The following is a 7,430-nucleotide window of genomic DNA, read 5'->3' as shown; positions in this document are numbered from 1 at the left end:
TGTGTCATTTTGCACAAGAAAATGGCAGTGAGTAGCAAAATAATATTTCAAATAGATGAGAAAGTATGTCATCCAATGAATTGCGTGCATTGCTCAGTTTACTAATCTCAGGTTAATCAATGGCCTCCTAATAACACATCAAGAGATGGTGAAGAACAGTTTCAAGCAAGCTATCATACATAGGCCTAAATGTGTGCAAATTGCTTTGTTTATATAGAAACATGACTGTACTAGTGTATGTGAACGTCCTGTGTGTGTGTTTGGCTTTCAGGGCTGTTACGTCATTTCCTAAACACATTATTAACTTCTGGGTGAACGTTGCCATGGTGGTGGGCACCCGTTCAGCCGAGGAGTGCCAGGAGCAGTACGACGCCCATGCTCCCACCAAGTCCACGATGAAAAATGAAGTGCCCCAAAAGAAGGAGCTATGCAAGTTACTTTATCTAGCATTTTTATCCATAAGAAAAAGCCTAAATGGATCTACCTTATGTAGCATTTTTATCCATAAGATATGCATGGACCACATGGAACCTCCTGGACCACATGCCCAAGGATGACCACAATGACATCTTTAACAGCTCGCCCATGCAGAACAACAAGTGGGTCAAGGTGTGTTGTTTTTCCACCTGGGGTGCAACGTCTCAACAATGTTGCCGTTTTTGGGTTCTTTAGGAAAATATTGCATATGTACATTAAGTGGAGCTGGAGGTTAAAGAATACATTCAGAAAAATTCAAAGAAGACTCCACACACAAGTCTTGTATTCTTCCCACGTGTGTCCTTAAGCCCATATAGATATAGATTGTCATCTTGCTTGCATGTGCAAAATGTATATTTATCAACGACTGATACATATACTTAATTCTCTTCCATTTCTAAAAGCTTGTATGTGCAAAATGTATATTTCAATACAGCCGATAGCTTCACTTGCTTCTCTGAAGCTTATAAAAAAACGTGCAGCAGTCAGAAAGGTAGTGCCTGAACTAAGTGTGTGCTCTCTTGTGAATTAGTTGCCCACAGTGTCTCCCAATGGGAATGAGGATGTGTTCATGAGCTCTGAACAGGATCTACAAACCCCTAGTTCATCAGGCTTCCCATCAGTGAAAACACCTCAGTGTCTCCAACATCACCCCGAGCATGATGGGCTCAGTGAACCGGTAAACAGAACTATCCCACTGACATGGTGGTCCTCTGTAGCTCAGTTGGTAGAGCATGGCGCTTGCAACGCCAGGGTAGTTGGGTTTGATTCCCGGGACCACCCGTATGTAAATGTACAAGTATGACTAAGTTGCTTTAGATAAAAGGGTTTGCTACAATTGCATATATTCTGAAATGAAAGGCTACCCCAAACGCTGCTTATATGAGCGATTGAATACTGTATTTAAGTTGTAATGTGCGATGTTTGTTTTTAAATCAGTCGCTCATTGTAAAATCTGAAACTTTTCATCTCATTTTTCAGAGGCGACGTATGTCTACCAACTTTTAAAAAATGATGAAAAAAAGCCAAGCGAAACTGCATAAGTTGGGGGCTGCTTCAAAGGTATGTTTTGGTTGGAATATTTCTGAGGAACTTATCAACAAAATAATGGCTTTGTTCAGTCATGTACAGTATGTCTTGGGCCATTGTGAAAATGAAGCTGTCTCAAAGATGCCAGGAGCAACTGCAGAGTGTAGTGCTCTGGCGAAAATGTGCTAGTCTGGAGAGGAGACCTTTTAAAGTATTTCACTGTTTATAGTTTAGAATTCTTATTGTTTTATACAGGATGTATACAGAATGTTAAATAAAAAAAGTAAAATTAGCATTTTCCATCTAGTACATGCCAACTCCATCAGCCAAACATGTTTTGAAGAGATGCAATATCGGTGAGTGTTATTTTTGAATGAAGATTTGTATTTTACACTTTTGCTGAACTTGAGAATTTGGAAACCTTATTCATTCAATAATGTGTTTACTTGTCTTTCAGCTGAGAATAATTCTACTTTTGTGGTGTGGGAAATGTTCCCTGACAAGGATGACCATGCGGTGGAAAGTGGGAAAGAAGGGGACTATTATTTCATGGATTACGACTGAGCTACAGATTCACCATTGGTGTAGACATCAGAGGCAAACGGGCTGAAACGGGGAGGCACCTACCTGAATATGTACAATAGAAAACGCTCGAAGTCGTTGCAAAACGTTTTGCTATGGTTTGCACTACACCTTGTTCAGATTATTTCTTTTTTTAAATCAGGAAGTGAAATACTCCAAGATTCTCAATAGATAATATAGACTGTATAGTTATGTCAATTAGGTTATTTGATTCAATCCCCACTGCTGTTGCTTAAAATGTTTATATTGTGCCAATGAAGGCAAAGTTGTTTATATTGTGCAACAAAAGGCAAATGTTTTTGCAATAAATTTTAGGACAATTTTTTTCATCGTGGTTGTTTCCAATACATTTTTCACCGAATACAGACCAAGATGGTACCTTCTCTAGTATCCTGTAATGCTCAGTGGTGGGAAAAGAACCCAATTCTCAATCTTGAGTAAAAGTAAAGTAAAACTTAATAGAAAATGTCACCCAGTAAAATGCTACTAGTCTGAAAGTATTTGGTTTTAAATATACTTAAGTATCAAGAGTAAATCTAATTGCTAAAATATTCTTAAGTAATAATATAAATAATTTAAAATTCCTAATGTTATTAAGCACCATTTACAGAAAGCCAGGGGTACTCCAACACTGAGATCATTTACAAACAAAACATTTGTGGTTGGTGAGTCCGCCATGACCAGGGATGTTCTCTTGTTAATTGTGTGAATTGGACTATTTTCCTGACCTGTTAACCATTGAAAATGTAACGAGTACTTTTTTGGTGTCAGGGAAAATGCATGGGGTCAAAAGTACATTTATTTTTGTTAGGAATATAGTGAAGTATAATAGAAAAGTACAGATACCCCAAAAAACTACTTAAGTAGTACTTTAAAGTGTTTTTATTTAAAACCTCTACAGGATCGGTGTCCCCCTCTAGGGACAGTTGAGCTAAAGTAGGCTAATGCGAATAGCATGAGGTTGTAAGTAACAAGAACATTTCCCAGGACATAGACATATCTGATATTGGCAGAACGCTTAAATTCTTGTTAATCTAACTGCACTGTCCAATTTACAGTAGCTGTTTATTTTATTTAACCAGGTAGGCTAGTTGAGAACAAGTTCTCATTTGCAACTGCGACCTGGCCAAGATAAAGCATAGCAGTGTGAACAGACAACACAGAGTTACACATGGAGTAAACAATTAACAAGTCAATAACACAGTAGAAAAAAAGAGAGTCTATATACATTGTGTGCAAAAGGCATGAGGAGGTAGGCTAATAATTACAATATTGCAGATTAACACTGGAGTGATACATGATCAGATGGTCATGTACATGTAGAGATATTGGTGTGCAAAAGAGCAGAAAAGTAAATAAATATAAACAGTATGGGGATGAGGTAGGTCAAATTGGGTGGGTTATTTACCGATAGACTATGTACAACTGCAGCGATCGGTTAGCTGCTCAGATAGCAAAGTCTCCAACTTCAGCGATTTTTGCAATTCGTTCCAGTCACAGACAGCAGAGAACTGGAACGAAAGGCGGCCAAATGAGGTGTTGGCTTTAGGGATGATCAGTGAGATACACCTGCTGGAGCGCGTGCTACGGGTGGGTATTGCCATCTGACCAGTGAACTGAGATAAGGCGGAGCTTTACCTAGCATGGACTTGTAGATGACCTGGAGCCAGTGGGTCTGGCGACTAATATGTAGCGAGGGCCAGCCGACTAGGGCATACAGGTCGCAGTGGTGGGTGGTATAAGGTGCTTTAGTAACAAAACAGATGGCACTGTGATAAACTGCATCCAGTTTGCTGAGTAGAGTATTGGAAGCTATAGACGACATCGCCGAAGTCGAGGATCGGTAGGATAGTCAGTTTTACTAGGGTAAGTTTGGCGGCGTGAGTGAAGGAGGCTTTGTTGCGGAATAGAAAGCCGATTCTAGATTTGATTTTAGATTGGAGATGTTTGATATGAGTCTGGAAGGAGAGTTTACAGTCTAGCCAGACATCTAGGTACTTATAGATGTCCACATATTCTAGGTCGGAACCATCCAGGGTGGTGATGCTAGTCGGGCGTGCGGGTGCAGGCAGCGAACGGTTTTACTAGCATTTAAGAGCAGTTGGAGGCCACTGAAGGAGTGTTTGTATGGCATTGAAGCTCGTTTGGAGGTTAGATAGCACAGTGTCCAAGGACGGGCCGGAAGTATACAGAATGGTGTCGTCTGCGTAGAGGTGGATCAGGGAATTGCCCGCAGCAAGAGCAACATCATTGATATATACAGAGAAAAGAGTCGGCCCGAGAATTGAACCCTGTGGCACCCCCATAGAGACTGCCAGAGGACCGGACAGCATGCCCTCCGATTTGACACACTGAACTCTGTCTGCAAAGTAGTTGGTGAACCAGGCAAGGCAGTCATCAGAAAAACCGAGGCTACTGAGTCTGCCGATAAGAATATGGTCATTGACAGAGTCGAAAGCCTTGGCAAGGTCGATGAAGACGGCTGCACAGTACTGTCTTTTATCGATGGTGGTTATGATATCGTTTAGTACCTTGAGCGTGGCTGAGGTGCACCCGTGACCGGCTCGGAAACCAGATTGCACAGCGGAGAAGGTACGGTGGGATTCGAGATGGTCAGTGACCTGTTTGTTGACTTGGCTTTCGAAGACCTTAGATAGGCAGAGCAGGATGGATATAGGTCTGTAACAGTTTGGGTCCAGGGTGTCTCCCCCTTTGAACAGGGGGATAACTGCGGCAGCTTTCCTGTCCTTGGGGATCTCAGACGATATGAAAGAGAGGTTGAACAGGCTGGTAATAGGTGTTGCGACAATGGCGGCGGATAGTTTCAGAAATAGAGGGTCCAGATTGTCAAGCCCAGCTGATTTGTACGGGTCCAGGTTTTGCAGCTCTTTCAGAACATCTGCTATCTGGATTTGGGTAAAGGAGAACCTGGAGAGGCTTGGGCGAGTAGCTGCGGGGGCGAGCGGAGCTGTTGGCCGAGGTTGGAGTAGCCAGGAGGAAGGCATGGCCAGCCGTTGAGAAATGCTTGTTGAAGTTTTCGATAATCATGGATTTATCGGTGGTGACCGTGTTACCTAGCCTCAGTGCAGTGGGCAGCTGGGAGGAGGTGCTCTTGTTCTCCATGGACTTCACAGTGTCCCAGAACATTTTGGAATTAGAGCTACAGGATGCAAATTTCTGCCTGAGGAAGCTGGCCTTTGCTTTCCTGACTGACTGCGTGTATTGGTTCCTGACTTCCCTGAAGAGTTGCATATCGCGGGGACTTTTCGATGCTATTGCAGTCCGCCACAGGATGTTTTTGTGCTGGTCGAGGGCAGTCAGCTCTGGAGTGAACCAAGGGCTATATCTGTTATTTGTTCTGCATTTTTGGAACGGAGCATGCTTATCTAAGATGGTGAGGAAGTTACTTTTAAAGAATGACCCGGCATCCTCAACTGACGGAATGAGGTCAATATCCTTCCAGGATACCCAGGCCAGGTCGATTAGAAAGGCCTGCTCGCAGAAGTGTTTTAGGGAGCGTTTGACAGTGATGAGGGGTGGTAGTTTGACTGCGGATCTGTAGCGGATACAGGCAATGAGGCAGTGATCGCTGAGATCCTAGTTGGTCAGTTGGTCAGGATGACGTCTATGAGGGTGCCCTTGTTTACAGATTTAGGGTTTTACCTGGTGGGTTCCTTGATGATTTGTGTGAGATTGAGGGCATCTAGCTTAGATTGTAGGACTGCAGGGGTGTTAAGCATATCCCAGTTTAGGTCACCTAACAGAACAAACTCTGAAGCTAGATGGGGGGCGATCAATTCACAAATGGTGTCCAGGGCACAGCTGGGAGCTGAGGGGGGTCGGTAGCAGGCGGCAACAGTGAGAGACTTATTTCTGGAGAGAGTAATTTTTAAAATTAGTAGTTCGAACTGTTTGGGTATGGACCTGGAAAGTATGACATTACTTTGCAGGCTATCTCTGCAGTAGACTGCAACTCCTCCCCCTTTGGCAGTTCTATCTTGACGGAAAATGTTATAGTTGGGTATGAAAATCTCCTAATTTTTTGGTGACCTTCCTGAGCCAGGATTCAGACACGGCAAGGACATCAGGGTTAGCAGAGTGTGCTAAAGCAGTGAGTAAAACAAACTTAGGGAGGAAGCTTCTGATGTTGACACGCATGAAACCAAGGCTTTTTCGATCACAGAAGTCAACAAATGAGGGTGCCTGGGGACATGCAGGGCCTGGGTTTACCTCCACATCACCCGCGGAACAGAGGAGGAGTAGTATGAGGGTGTGGCTAAAGGCTATCAAAACTGGTCGCCTAGAGCGTTGGGGACAAAGAATAAAAGGAGCCGATTTCTGGGCATGGTAGAATATATTCAGGGCATAATGCGCAGACAAGGGTATGGCGGGGTGCGGGTACAGCGGAGGTAAGCCCAGGCACTGGGTGATGATAAGAGAGGTTGCATCTCTGGAAATTCTGGTTGTAATGGGTGAGGTCACCGCATGTGTGGGAGGTGGGACAAAGGAGGTATCAGGGGTATGAAGAGTGGAACTAGGGGCTCCATTGTAAACTAAAACAATGATAACTAACCTGAACAACAGTATACAAGGCATATTGACATTTGAGAGAGACATACAGTGAGGCATACAGTAATCACAGGTGTTGAATGGGAGAGCTAGCTAAAACAGTAGGTGAGACAACAACAGCTAATCAGCTAGCACAACAACAGCCGGTAAAATGGCGTTGACTAGGCAGAGAGGGTCGGATTAACTACACACAGAGCCTGAGTGCGGCCGACAGATAACATAAACAAACAGAATGGAGTACCGTGATTAATGGACAGTCCAGCAGGCATCAGCTATGTAGCCAAGTGATCACAGTATCCAGGGGGCAGCGGTGGATGGGACAGGGAAGCTAGACTGGCGAGTATTATCCAGGCTAAAAAAGAAAAATGGCTGGCTTTGCAGAAGGTAAAAGCCGCTAGCAGTGGCTAACAATGACTAAATAGCTTGTAGCTAGTTAGCTGGTTAGTTTCTGGAGGTTCTTGAATGTGTTCTAAAAATTTAAAATAATAGCGATTCCGTATCACATTGGGTGAGGCAGGTTACCAGAAGGTATAATCGAATTAAAAATCGAAAAGAGATTGAAAGTAAATATGGTTCCAGTGGGTGGTTGGGCTGGCTGGGGACGCGGCGATTCAGACAGTTAGCAGGCCTGTGCTAACAAAGCTAACAGTTAGCAGGCCGGGGCTAAACAAGCTAGCAATTAGCAGACCGGGGCTGAACAAGCTAGCAGTTAGCAGGCCGAATTAGCAAGTAAGCAGATAGCAAGGGCTAGAAAGTGAGCCTTTGGGGGACGT

At 43.6% G+C, this 7,430-nt stretch overlaps 1 long non-coding RNA gene across 1 annotated transcript; it reads left to right on the top strand.

The window, feature by feature from the left end:
• The first annotated feature begins 271 nt into the window (after positions 1-271).
• Positions 272-2,413, top strand: LOC116353286 (uncharacterized). Its single transcript, XR_004202624.1, has 5 exons — positions 272-609; positions 1,010-1,156; positions 1,459-1,539; positions 1,814-1,862; positions 1,964-2,413. It is a non-coding gene; the product is annotated as an uncharacterized LOC116353286 (long non-coding RNA).
• The last annotated feature ends 5,017 nt before the right edge of the window (positions 2,414-7,430 follow it).

This window comes from Oncorhynchus kisutch, linkage group LG14 (genome assembly GCF_002021735.2).
Source record: "Oncorhynchus kisutch isolate 150728-3 linkage group LG14, Okis_V2, whole genome shotgun sequence".
Taxonomy (NCBI): Eukaryota; Metazoa; Chordata; class Actinopteri; order Salmoniformes; family Salmonidae; genus Oncorhynchus; species Oncorhynchus kisutch.
The sequence above is the reverse complement of the archived record's forward strand: the minus strand, read 5'-3'. Positions and strand labels throughout refer to the sequence as shown.